This window comes from Palaemon carinicauda, chromosome 17, assembly GCF_036898095.1.
Source record: "Palaemon carinicauda isolate YSFRI2023 chromosome 17, ASM3689809v2, whole genome shotgun sequence".
NCBI lineage: Eukaryota > Metazoa > Arthropoda > Malacostraca > Decapoda > Palaemonidae > Palaemon > Palaemon carinicauda.
Window position 1 is genome coordinate 70,343,766 of NC_090741.1, and position 15,000 is coordinate 70,358,765.

At 33.6% G+C, this 15,000-nt stretch overlaps 1 protein-coding gene across 5 annotated transcripts in view; it reads right to left on the reverse strand.

Moving 5' to 3' along the window:
* Window positions 1-15,000, reverse strand: part of LOC137656859 (integrin alpha-PS3-like) — a 105,725-nt gene that overhangs the window by 65,519 nt on the left and 25,206 nt on the right. For 4 of the 5 annotated variants that reach the window (XM_068391223.1, XM_068391220.1, XM_068391221.1 and 1 more), the window contains exon 2: window positions 14,797-15,000. This exon is cut by the window's right edge. The exons of the other annotated variant lie outside the window; for it this stretch is intronic. The gene's annotated coding sequence lies outside the window, so the exon portion shown is untranslated. The remainder of the gene's footprint in view (window positions 1-14,796) is intronic. 5 annotated transcript variants of the gene reach the window in all.

The following is a 15,000-nucleotide window of genomic DNA, read 5'->3' on the forward strand; positions in this document are numbered from 1 at the left end:
TTTGAGTTGCATAGGCGTTATGTTCTGAAATGCAGACGATGTGCGAATTAAAATACACACACACACACACACACACACACACACATATATATATATATATATATATTATATATATATATATATATATATATACATTATATATACACACATAAACACACACACATATATATACACTGTATATGTATATAGATACATATACATACAGTATACTGTATATACAGCGCCTGTATATAATAATGAACAAGTGTCAGGCTATAAATATATAAATCTCTCTATATATATTCCTTTTCAGTCACGCTCAGTTTTTCCCGTTCCTTGGGTAGGGGGAGAGAAAGTGGTCATGCCATTGTGATAGTTGAGTGGGCGTGTGTGCATATCTCTAACTAAATATTTATCAGTCACATTTTGACGGGTCGTGCACACTAGTATATGTATAGATTACACAATATATATATATAATATATATATATATACACACATATACATATATATATGTATATGTATAAATATATATATATATATATATATACATATATATATATATATATACATATATATATATATATATATATATATATATATATATATATATATATGTGTGTGTGTGTATGAGAATACATAAGATATATTAAGGATGAAAATTATTTAAGAATAAATATATAAATCAGAAAATAAAATAAAGAAAAAAAATATCAAATCAGATACAAGATTAAATGAAGGAAATTCATTAATGAATCCGAAGACTACAATTCACAGAAATTTATGCGACATTTAGCAATTGGCAATGATTGGGGTAATGCACAAACAGTCTCCTTCAACAACTTAGGAAAAGAAAAAAAAATACTAGAAAAAAATATCTTTACTGACAAATCCGAAAAGAAAATCATGAATCATCATGGAATAGAAATCAGACCGGAACTCAACTAGTTGATAGTTACTTTGGTACAATAAAAATAAAGACTAGAACAACTGTAAACTATCGACGTATTATATGTATGTATGTATATATATATATATATATATATATATATATATATATATATATATTAATATATATATATATATATATATATATATATATATATATAATGTAAACATATATACATACATATATATGCAAAATAATACAGATATGAATATGTGGGTATATATACAAACAGTTTACATGTATACATGCATTTGTGTAATAAGGTATACCCAAAAGAATATCTGTTAAAAAAACTAAAAAGGTAAAATTAAAAGACAATGCAATTCAAAACACACCCAATTCAATTAAATGGAAAACAAATAACGAACAAGATTTAAAGCGAGCAGTATAGAGGACAGTTCTCACAACATCCTTAGGGACAGATAAAGCTGTATGAAGCGCGAAGTATATCAAAGTCAATGTGGGGGTTTTCAAGAAATAAGAAACAGCGAATTAAGTGACGAATTAATCAGAGCCAGGGAAAAAATACACTTTAAACACGATAGAGAATTCCACGGAATGCAGTTTAATTAACGATATTCGTTAGCGACGAGAAAAAAAAAAAAAAGAAAAAAAAGAAAAAAAAAAAAAAAAACCAAGGAAGGAAGGGAATGAAATAAGGAACGGAAGGAATTAAATAGTGAAATATAGGAAGGAAATAAGGACCGGAGGGAATGAACCATTGAAATATAGGAAGGAAATAAGGAAAGAAAGGAGTGAAATAAGGAACGGAGGGAATGAAATATAGGAAGGAAACAAGGAAAGAAAAGAATGAAATAAGGAAATAAAGGAATGAAATAAGAAAAGAAGGGAATGAAATAAAGGAATAAAATAAAGGAATGAAATAAGGAAAGGAGGGAATGAAATAGTGAAATATAGGAGGGAAATAAGGAACAGAGGGAATGAAATAGTGAAATATAGGAATGAAATAAGGAACGGAGGGAATGAAATAGTGAAATATAGGAAGGAAATAAGGAAAGAAAGAAGTGAAATAAGGAACGGAAGGAATGAAATATAGGAAGGAAATAAAGAAAGGAAATAAAGAAAGAAATGAATGAAATAAGGAAATAAAGGAATGAGATAAGGAAAGAAGGGAATGAAATAAAGGAAAGAAAGAAGTGAAATAAGGAACGGAAGGAATGAAATATAGGAAGGAAATAAAGAAAGGAAATAAAGAAAGAAATGAATGAAATAAGGAAATAAAGGAATGAGATAAGGAAAGAAGGGAATGAAATAAAGGAATGAAATAAGGAAAGAAGGGAATGAAATAAGGGAAGAAGGGAATGAAATAATAAAGTAGGGAATGAAATAAGTGAGTGAAATAAGGAAAAATATGGAATGCAATCAGGATTTAATGGAATTATATAAGGAAATAAGGGGATGAAGTAAAGAAAGAAGGGAATGAAATAAGGAAATAAGGGGATGAAGTAAGGAAATAAGGGAATGAAATAAGGAAAGAAGGGAATGAAAGAAGGAAAGAAGGGAATGAAATAAGGGAATGAAATAATAAAGTAGGGAAGGAAATAAGGAAATGAGGGAGTGATAAAAGGAACTAAGGGAATGAAATAAGGATAGAAGGGGATGAAATAAGGAAAGAAGGGAATGAAATAATAAAAAGTAGGGAAGAAAATAAGAAAATAAGGGAGTGAAATAAGGAAGTAAGGGAATGAAATGATAAAGTAGGGAATGAAATAGGGAAATAAGGGAGTGAAATAAAGAAAGAAGTGAATGAAATAATAAAGAAGGGAAGGAAATAAGGAAAGAAGGGAAGGACATAAGGAAATAAGGGAGTGAAATAAGGAAAGAACGGAATGAAATAAGGAAAGAGGGGAATGAAATAAGGGAATGAAATAATAAAGTAGGGAAGGAAATAAGGGAATGAAATGAAGAAGGAAGGGAATGAAATATGGAAAAAAGGGAATGCAATTAGGATTTAAGGGACTTAAATAAGGAAATGAGCGGACAAAGTAAGGAAAGAAGGGAGTGAAATAAGAAAAGAAGGGAATGAAATAAAGAAATAAGGGAATGAAATAAAGTAGGAAATGAAATAAGGGAATGAAATAAGGAAATAAGGGAGTGAAATAAGGAAATAAGGGAATGAAATGAGGAAAAAATTGAATGCAATCAGGATTTAAGGGAATTAAATAAGGGAATAAGAGGATAAAGTAAGGAATGAAGGGAATGAATTATGGAAAGAAGGGAATGAAATAAGGAAAGAAGGGAATGCATGCTGCAGTGAGACCTCCTGAGGCGTTAATATTACTATATTGTTTCTTTTTAAACTAATAAGTCGGTTTCAGCGTGGAATTGGATGGCTTGAGAAGAATTCGGGATAGCAGTTACGGCCACATTCATACTCTATCTTCTGGAATGTGGATAACAGTACATTGATATATCAATTCTTTTTAAGCCAATAAATCAGTTTAACGTGAAATTGGATGGCTTCAGAAGAATTCAGGATAGCAGTTACGGCCACATTCATACCCCACATTTTTGAATGTGGATAACAATATATTGAAATGCTTTTAATTCTAACTATTCATAAACACAAATGTTTTATCGTAAGCAAGCCCCTTTCTTATACATATTACTTTAATTAAATATTAAACTTTTTCGATATTAAAGTCTTTCTTCTAAAATATATTTTAAAAAATGAAAATGAAAAATAGTAATAAAAATTATATCGATAATTCTACGTTCACCCGACCTCTCTCCAAGCAAGACTTTCGTTTAGAGGACATATATACATATAATCAGCTCCCAATTCCCCTCTCTACCCAAACTAGGACCAGGGAGAGGCAGGCAATGGCTACTGATTACTCAGCAGGTAGACCAAGAGGCTCCCGAAACACCTCATCCTTAGCTCTCGAGAAAACTGAGGTTGCTGACAGTACAAGACTATAGCGCTTGAGCATGACTTTGAGTCCGGCAGATCGCCCAGCAATGACGTTTCCAATAGGCCACCACAACACTATAGTCCATTTCTTTTAGCGATGCATATTTGCACCGACTCGCAGCGGTGCCCTTTTACCTCGGAAAAGTTTCCGGATCGCTGATTGGTTGGACGAGATAAATCCAACCAATCAGCGACCACGAAACTTTTCCGAGCTAAAAGGGCACCGCTGCGAGTCGGTGCAAATATGCATCGCTAAAAGAAATGGACTATAGTTATGTAAATTTTCGTACTAATGGGAGGTAAATGAGAGGACTTTAGGTTTCATCAATGTCTGACGAGGAGATAAATATAACCATTATCAACATTAAATATTAATCATCAATGTTACGATCATCAACGTCAAATCAGGTACTGAATAAATCGATGAAACTTGAAAAGAAAAAAAAAAAAAAACTTAAAAGTTCAGGTAAAAAAGGCAAATTCATAAAGAAGTCCGAAGTAAGAATAATAACACGTGCTATTTAGCTCAGTTTCAACAATGTAATAATTTTACTTTTAGCCCACATCAAGCCACTTGATGTGGGCAAATTAGGTTGAGTAGGAAAGAAAGGGTAAGACCCATATGCTATTACTGCACCAGGTAGTGATGTCATAGTGAAGACTATAGATTCAAAACTGTAGACTAAAAACAACAAAAAAGAAATACACAGATAGGTTAAAATGAATACAAACAATGCTAAAAATAATAAAAAATGCTAACACGAGAGAGAGAGAGAGAGAGAGAGAGAGAGAGAGAGAGAGAGAGATAAGGTGCCCTCCGACCATGCCCTGGTAAGCCACATCCAAACAAATAAAAAACATTCAAGAAATGAGAATGTAACAGGTATGTTTCGAATCCATGAACAGGTAAACATCGTCAGCGGTTATTTTCACGCCCTTCGCCGGGGCCAACTGTACAAAACTACCTATTCCTAAGTAATTAGGGCCACGATTGTTATCTGGGCATTTCATGACTGGGCATGAAGGAAAGGAAGAGGCAAGGGCACGTATTAAATTCATAACATGTCTGGTATTTGGAAGTGGATTGAACATATAATTACACTATTTATGTAATTCGCACGCACGCACAGACACACACATATGAGAGAGAGAGAGAGAGAGAGAGAGAGAGAGAGAGAGAGAGAGAGAGAGAGAGAGAGAGAGAGAGAGAGAGAGGATATGCTGTCACATTAACTTCATTGTTTTTATTAATACCCTATTAAAGATGGGCTACAGGGAGTGCTCAACTAATACATACGTAAACACGCGCACCCACACATAATATATATATATATATATATAATATATATATATATATATATATACTATATATATATATATATATATATATATATATATACATAAATATATATGTATATATACATACACATACTGTACACACACACACATATATATATATATATATATATATATACATATATATATATATATATAAATATATATGTATATATACATACACACACACACACACATATATATATATATATATATATATATACACATATATAGGCACATTAAGCACACATACAGTATATATATATATATATATATATATATATATAAAATTTATATATATATATATACATACAATGGCAGAAAACCTGGTGAATAGAGGAAGAGACAGAGATACTTGTCTGCGAGACATCATCTTTATTTCTAACTCCTTCAAGAAGGAAGGACCGTCCGAGCCGTGGCGCTTAGTCTAGCTTCTTGCACAGGTAAACATCCATTACTCTCCCTCTCTTAAGCCACTGTACACATAGTCCACATACATCGCGTTGTTTACTTGAAACAGGAAATTGCTTTGCTCCATCGGGAGCTAATTGCAGGGAATTATCCCTGCCAGGTTGGGAAAACATTGGTTGCAGGAAGAGCTGTTAATTCGATTCGTTAATGAAGTCGTTAACGGGTGGTAAAAGATGGGATTATTTTTAAGTGTTGAGTTAGGTTTTTTTTTTTTAAAGAAACATAATTAAATTCGTTGTGTAATTTTTTTGGGTGAAATATTTCAATTGCTTTTATCGTCATGTACATTTTTTTGCTGCCAAATTTCAAATGTTTTTAAAATATTTGAAATATATTTGCTTATTGGGATTTGACCTATAAAGAAAATAATTAAGTTCGTTATGTGATTTTCTTATGGGTGAAAGATTTCAAATGTTTTTATCGTTGTGAAAATTTTTGTTTTGCTAAATTTCAAATGTTTTTAAAAGATTTAAAAATTTTCTTATTGGAATTTGACTTATCAATGTATTTTTTAATGATATGGAAGTAATGACAGTAAATCTAACTTGATTTCCTCTTTTCTATTCAAGGCTCTAATGAATTATGTTTCTTTAAAACTTTGCCTAATGCTTTCTTCCAAGTTACCTATCTTTTCAAATAACTTGCAATGCATTTTTCAAATTACTCTAACACATGACTAATGCCAATGTGAGTGAGACAAGGATGCCAAAAGCGAAATGAACCGTATTGACAGACAATGATCTTTTATACGTAGGTGATGACAAAATTACTATTTAAAGATAGCCTGGTTCTGTGATTCTTGTAATAGAAAAGTAAAAAAAAATATATTTCTTTACATTAAAAATTTTTGTATTCTATTGGCACATAAGATCAATAAAATACAATTTAGTACAGGATGTATGTGCTATATAAGGGTATTTAACGTTTGGAAATAGACTATTACTTTTTCGACAAATATTCTAGTTTTAGCCAAAATTGAGTCTATATATATTTCATAAGATGACAGAAACTTATCGGCGTCGTGGGCCATGACAATGAATACCCATTTAAGTATGCATATACCTATGAGTCAAACGTAAAATTATCAGGTCTCTCTCTCTCTCTCTCTCTCTCTCTCTCTCTCTCTCTCTCTCTCTCTCTCTCTCTCTCTGTTAATACATATTAAAATTGAATGTCCAATGGTATACATATGCCTATGAATCAAACGTAAAACTAAGTTTTATCTCTCTCTCTGTCAATACCTAATAAAATTGAGTGTCCATTAAAGTATACACCAGCCACCCGTTGAGATACTACCGCTAGAGAGTTATGGGGTCCTTTGACTGGCCAGACAGTACTACATAGGATCCTTCTCTCTGGTTACGGTTCATTTTCCCCTTTGCCTACACATACACTGAATAATCTGGCCTATTCTTTACATATTCTCCTCTGTCCTCATATACCTGACAACACTGAGATTACCAAACAATTTTTCTTCTCTCAAGGGGTTAACTACTGCCCAGTAATTGGTCAGTGGCTAATTTCCTCTTGGTAAGGGTAGAAGAGACTCTTTAGCTATGGTAAGCAGCACTTCTAAGAGAAGGACACTCATAAATCAAACCATTGTTCTCTAGTCTTGGGTAGTGCCATAACCTCTGTACCATGGTCTTCCACTGCCTTGGCTTAGAGTTCTCTTGCTTGAGGGTACACTCGGGCACACTATTCTCTCTTGTTTCTCCTCCTTGTTTTGTTAAAGTTTTTATTGTTTATATAGGAAATATTCATTTCAAGATTGTTGCTGTTCTTAAAAAAAATAATTTTTTCCCTGTTTTCTTTCCTCACTGGGGTGTTTTCCCAGTTGGAGCCCCTAGACTTATAGCATCCCAAACGTAAAATTAACAATTCTCTCTCTCTCTCTCTCTCTCTCTCTCTCTCTCTCTCTCCTCTCTCTCTCTCTCTCTCCCTCCCTCCCTCTCTCCTCTCTCTCTCTCTCTCTCTCTCTCTCTCTCTCTCTCTCTCTCTCTCTCTCTCTCAATATCTAATAAAAGTTCATAAGCCTACAATATACCAATTCACCCACTTGATCCTATTTAGTTTAAAGCGAACATAAAATAAATTGAAAACAAAGCCATTGGCTAAATGCTCACACATTTAGTGCGAAGAACTTTAAGCAAAAATTGTTATTGTGAATTGCAATTTTTTCTCATTTGCAAAACACACCAAGTTTTGCAACTACACCTTTTTCTTCTCATAACATATCGCTCTTTTGAGATTTGGAAATCGCTTGATAATCTAAGCATAATATGTTATTGGGCTGAGTTTTATATTTGCAAAATACAATTGGATTTCATACAGCTTTCTCTTCGTAAACCAAATCAATATCATATTTTGGAAATCATTCCATTTAGTAAAAAATAAGCATATAACAGCAATTCTTCTAATCGGATAATTACTGTTTATATAATGACTGTAACTGGGATAAAGGATAGAGTTGCTCGTTCACTCTAACGCTCTCTTGATAAACAATAATGGCACCATCTTTAGAGCAGACAACTTGATACGTTTTCGAGGTTTTATAATCATCAACATCTTGTGTTTGTAACTTACGAAAACAAGAGAGAGAACTCGCCTCGTTTGTCTTTATAACACAAACAAAACAAACGTTCCTTAGACAAGCATAAAACAATATTGTTTTCAGTTTTTTTTTCTTTATTTTTGTTCACAAATAAAAAGTTACAAGAAATATCAAAACAGGGATAAGAAGTAATTATCAAAATTTTCCTTATGAACACTGATAGCTTTAAAGGTGATGCGTGAATGGCAGAGGCAAGGAACAGTGACAATGCCCTAGAGACTGACAATATAAACTTATGATTAGTGCCCATGCCCCCCTCTCCATTCAAGCTAAGACCAGGGAGGGCCAGGCAATGGCTGCTGATAACTCAGCAAGGTACCCTAAAATCTCAATCCTTAGCTCACAAGGATGGTGAGGTTGCAGACACTACAAGAAACTATCCAGCTTGAGCGTGTTTCGAACCCCAGTCCGACAGATCGCCAAGCAAGAACGTTTTTAATAGCCTACGACAACCCCTTAAGCCTTTTTTTAATCTATAATTCCATAGTAGTTTCATTGTAATAGCCAGGTAATGTTTACCTTATTGGAATTTCATCACCAATAATGGATACGATTTTGAAAATAAGTTTTGAGAGATACTGATTCAGTTTGTTATTCACAAGTGCGATTCAAATATTGGAAGATTTATCAAATGTCTGTGAATTGTGGAAATTATCAAATTGACTGGATCTCTTATCTTTAGCATGCATCCGATTTCGACACAATTCAAACGTTTCAGTGAATTTTGGCAGAATGACTTCATTTCCTATGAAAAGTGAATCACACAGTCAGAATTTCACGAAATGTTCAGTAACTCGAGTTGACTATTTATGTTGTTGAAATAGAAAAAAAATCTCTAAATATCGCAGATTGATAATGTTATTAGAAATTAATATAACGGATAGCTAAAAACTACTAAATATGAATTCAAAATCAATCAAAATAATATAAATAATTTTATATTTAATTTCACATTATTTAATGATATACAAATTCATCCAAGGAATCATTGAGATTCCTTAAAAGGATTTTCTTGTGAAGCACATTTCGTAAGCCTTCTCTCTCTCTCTCTCTCTCTCTCTCTCTCTCTCTCTCTCTCTCTCTCTCTCTCTCTCTCTCTCTCTCCTATTGGACTGAGGTTCGAATTCCCCACAGCCACAAAACTGTAATCACCGATAAATGAGAACCTAAAAAATGTAAGTTTAGATATGTCTAAATTGGAAAAAAATCCAAAATATTCTCATTTTTTGGTAAATAAAAATCATTGTAAATACTTTCTTGACTGGAAAACAATAAAACAAAGGATTGTGGAGACAGAAAATTTCCATTTAAATGTCACAACTAAGTGTTGTATGACTTCATACCAGATGCCAGGAATTCTAGCTGAGAGAGAGAGAGAGAGAGAGAGAGAGAGAGAGAGAGAGAGAGAGAGAGAGAGAGAGAGAGAGAGAGAGAGAGAGCAAATACTTAAATATTAGTGGCATGCCTCTTAACACTTCCTCATAATTAACGTTTCTTATTTTTCTCATATTTTCATCCATCTAGCTCCTATCCACAGTAGTCACATAACAACCAAGTACCTCGATTAAGAGAGAGAGAGAGAGAGAGAGAGAGAGAGAGAGAGAGAGAGAGAGAGAGAGAGAGAGAGAGAATTGGCAATGGAGGGTAACTTTGAAGTCAGACAACCAAGTCAGTCCTTTATTATATACAGTATGTGGAACTCTCTACCTTCTCCTGTGTTTCATTTAAGTAGCAGCAGATAAAATGATATACGAAACAACGAAGAATTAGAATAATTCCCCATTCTGGAAATGAGGAAATGGTATACGAATCAAATACAATTAGTCTTCAATAATTTTTTCCTGGCAGGAAAACGGATTATTATTATTATTATTATCATTACTTGCTAAGCTTCAACAATAATTGGAAAAGCAGGATGATATAAGCCCAACAGGGAAAATAGCCCTGTGAGGAAAGGAAATAAGGAAAAACTACAAGAGTAGTTTAAAAACAATAATAATATTAAAATAAATCTTTCATATTCAAACTATAAAAACTTGAAAATAACGAAAGGATAAAAACTTTAAAATAACAATAAGAAGAGAAACAAGATAGAATAATGTCCCCAAGTGTACCGTCAAGCAAGAGGGTAAAAGCAATCATTGTTTAATATATCATTGTTGATAATATTGCTTTTAATAAAAAACGAGGTATAAACAGAATTGAATTCAATCACTGAAGAAACTAACATAAAAACAAAAACGAAACAAGAAAACGACAATCTTCAAAAGTTTATTGCATCAGTTTTTGTTTCCCACTTCCGGTGCATTTTTATGCATGTGATACAGAAAAAAATAAAGATTAAAATATATCTGATGTGTAGCGTACAGAGAATGATAACGATATTCAGAATGATTTATAATATATATATATATATATATATATATATATATATATATACATATATATATATATATATATATATATATATATATATATATATATATATATATATATATATACATACTTATATATGCATATATATACATACATACATACATATATATATATATATATATATATATATATATATATATATATATAGAGAGAGAGAGAGAGAGAGAGAGAGAGAGAGAGTGTTTTATATATATATATATATATATATATATATATACATACTTATATATGCATATATATACATACATACATACACACATATATATATATATATATATATATATATATATAGAGAGAGAGAGAGAGAGAGAGAGAGAGAGAGAGAGAGAGAGAGAGAGAGAGAGTTTTAATTAAGCTAAGCTACAACCCTAGTTGGAGAATCAAGGAAAAAGTAGCTACTGATGATAATAAAATTTCTTTTTATATGTCCCAGTTATTCTAATTCGTGATTATCAGATTTACAAGATTACTCATGTTTATGATGAAGAAGAAGAAGAAGGAGAGAGAGAGAGAGAGAGAGAGAGAGAGAGAGAGAGAGAGAGAGAGAGAGAGAGAGAGAGAGAGAGATATTCTTAATTGTTACCTAACTGATTTGTGCAGTCTATAGATGACTGGTAATAAATAAAATATAATGGTCATTTTAACTAATCAAAATTTTCAATCTGAAAACAATTAGAGCAAATGAATATGGACGTTTTTATGGACTAGTTTTTAAAGAGAAAAAAATTTAATCTCTCTCTCTCTCTCTCTCTCTCTCTCTCTCTCTCTCATACATAAACACGTTCGTCCTTTGGTCACAAACTGTCTCTCACATCACATTGGCAGATAATATAAACATATTTAACCCTTTCTTCTCTGGCCAAAATACGCAGATATAAATAAGCACATCACTGCGAGCAAGAATCTAAACTATGGCTATATATCTTTCTCAACAACATAAACACAGAACATATTACAAATATCTTAGCCTACCAAACGTAAAACACATAACTGACAAAGATAAAAGCGTAAAAAGATCCGTTACACAAATCAAGTTACAACACACCATGAATGTAAGATAGATATGAAGAAAAGAAATAAAGAGATAACTCCAATCACTGTACGTAGAGGTCATCGCCGGTAAACTCAAACAGGATACTGACCCTTAAGAATGGTAGCACATTCACAACAGCGTGACCTAATTCAGTCTGTGGTCCGCCTCTCTTTCTTCAAGTCTTTCTGAGCATCGAGGGAGAGTAACTGTCGCTGATAGCAACAGGAATGTCTTTCTTTTAAACGATTTTTTGTTATGTCAGGCTGTCAGATGCAAACTGACTGTTGACTGGTTAAAGATTTTACTAGATACAAGACTGTCAAATGGTATGGTAGATGAATAACTGTCGCTGATAGCAACAGGGATGTCTTTCTTTCAAACGATTTTTTTTTTATGTTAGTCAGGCTGGCAGATGCAAACTGATTGTTGACTGGTTAAGGATTTTCAAACAGTTAAAAGACTGTCAAAAACTGTAGGGCAGACTGAAAAGGCTCCAAGATACAGCTTTTGAACAAGAACAAAGACTGATAGACTGACTTGAATTGAAATACAATTCTTGAGCAGAAAACTATATCAAATATGACTTATCTCTCGACTATTAAAAATATGCTTTTAAACAGAAGGAACAAAACACAGCCATTGTAAAATAAGCCTTAAAAAAATCTATAGAGAAATCAAAACTATCAACAAACTTTAGCTGACTGGTGCATACGGCAACATATCATGACAAAGCCAAAATATCAGTATCAGCATTTTAAGTACGAACAATAAAACAAGAATAAGAAAGATAAACACGTCGGGTCTGGACTTATTTAACAACAACAACATGTAGGATGTTGCTAATGGAGAAAGGATTGCCTCAGTATTAGGAACGGGTGGAACAATGACTTTAGGGCACTGCTGAATAAAGACAAGGATTTCATCTGAAGTGAAATGGTCCTTCGGCAATTGACTGATTTGACAACGATAAACAATGACTGCTTAGGGTTATGGTGGCCGATGCGGTAACGTTCCTGACTGGTCAACGCCAGGCTGGGGTTCGAGCCATGTTAAAACTCGTTAGTTCCTCTGGTCGCTGCAACCTCACCGTCCTTGTGAGCTGAGGATAGGGGGTTTCGGGGAGCCTATAGGTCTATTGCCTGACCCTCCTTGGTCTTAGCTTGGGTGGAGAGGGCGCTTGGGCGCTGATCATATGTATATCTGGTCAATCTCTAAGTCTTTGTCCTGCTTGATACGGCAATTTCACTGTCCCTTGCCTCTGCCATTCATGAGCAGCCTTTAAGCTTTTAATAGATGTTTCCTGTATTAGCCTTTTAAAGGACAATTAACCTGCTGGCTATTGGCTGCCTTCCTTTACAATATTTTCTTTCACTAAAAGCATGTTTCTAGACAAATTATCCATCACAAATTATGAAAATTATAAGTGAATATTTTATTCTTATTCTGACATTGACTCTCTCCTGGCAGGACTACATGAAAATCATTCATTTCTATTTAATGACGTTCACTGTTACCAAAAAGCTCAAGTTAAGACTAAAAAGGACATAGATTTCTTACAACTAATTTAATTACCGACTGCATCCAGGCATTACAATATAAAAATAATATATATTTATTCAATAATAACATTAAATTATGTTCTGCCAAGTGGCGTCAAAGACAAAGATATTACTTAAAAACTGGAAAAAAATATTAATTTTTATATCAACAATGACAGAAAGATTAATTGATTGACTAATGAATTAGGTTATACAAACTAGAGTTTCAAGACAACCAAAGTAAACGACTATCTATGGTCAGTAATAAGAAAACTATACCTCCATCGCTGGTAAAAACTCTCCTGTACATTCAGGGCCAAATTATAGCCCTTAAGACAGCAGATAGAGGGAAGTTGACGCAATTAACGAATCTTTATGAAATACGAATATACGAACGAAAAAGAAACATGGAAAATCCAACGACATTGGGAGATCCCCTCTGCCGAAACTCGTCACTTTTCGTTCTTTATCGTCCGCTCTTTCAAAGTTCCATTGTGGGTGAGCGAAACATTACGGAACGATTGAATGGAGTGGATATATCTGAACGCCAGACGAGACTGTGGCGATGGTCAGCCTTGTTTGTTAACTGCTTGCAAAATGGAACGGAGGAGGGAGGGGGGATGGATGAGGGGGTGGAAGGAAAGGTAGCTGTGTGGGGGAAGATGAGAGAGTAGGGGAGGGCTTGGGAAGGAAAGGGTAGATGGGAGCATAAGTCAATCCAATTGCACTGCAAAAGAGTTATGCTTGTAACATGCAATTTTGCTTTGTTGTTGTATGCAATCAGCAATTGCTTCCCGTTGCAATGAGATTTATGAGATACACTAAAGGTTTCATTGGGTCAGTCGTAAATGGCAGAGATGCTAACACAGGTTTCTCGGATCTTGAACGTCATGATCTCTTTAGGGCCCAGAGTAAACCAAACAACTGGCTTTATTCTACGCCACTGTTATATTACTATAAAAGCAGCAAAAACAAATGTAGCAGTTTTTAGTACATTACAAGACAAAGGCCCACACATGTCAATAGACTGACTTTTGAATTGAAATACAATTTTTAAGCAGAAAACTATATCTAATATGACTTTATTCTACGCCACTGTTGTATTAGGGAGGGTGTTATTGCCGTAAGAGCAACAACAACAACAACAACAACAAATGCAGCAGTTTCTAGTTCACTGTAGGACAACGGCCTCACATATGTCAATTCATATTTGGGTTTCAGCCAGTTTTCATCACCCAGCTGGCCAGTGCGGGTTGGTGATGGTGGGAGATTTTCGTCTGATCGTAGCTGATGATGAATAGAGAAGTATTGACTTAAAAGCTCAAGATAGTGACGACTTGCGAAATCTAACTGAGACCCTTTGCGTCAGTGGGAGTAAGAGATGATGATATATATTTTTTAGATATTCGATTTTAGAAATGGTCAGTAATACCGAAGTAATTCTATCACTAATAACAACACAATAATTGAAATTCAAGAGACAAAAAAGTCGTTATATTTCCTTACCTTATCACGTGCGTCGAAAGAGGGAGAGAGAAGTCTGATTCCCAGATGAAGCTGATGCCGATGAAGCTTGACTTAAGCGAAAGCTTTTGGAAGCTTAATTTAAAGCTTCTTTCGTTTCGTAGCTAAAGCTGTTAACCTTAATGCTTTCCGTAGAGTAGGCAGGGTAGTGGTGACGTCAGTAATGACGTCACTGATTTGCTAAAA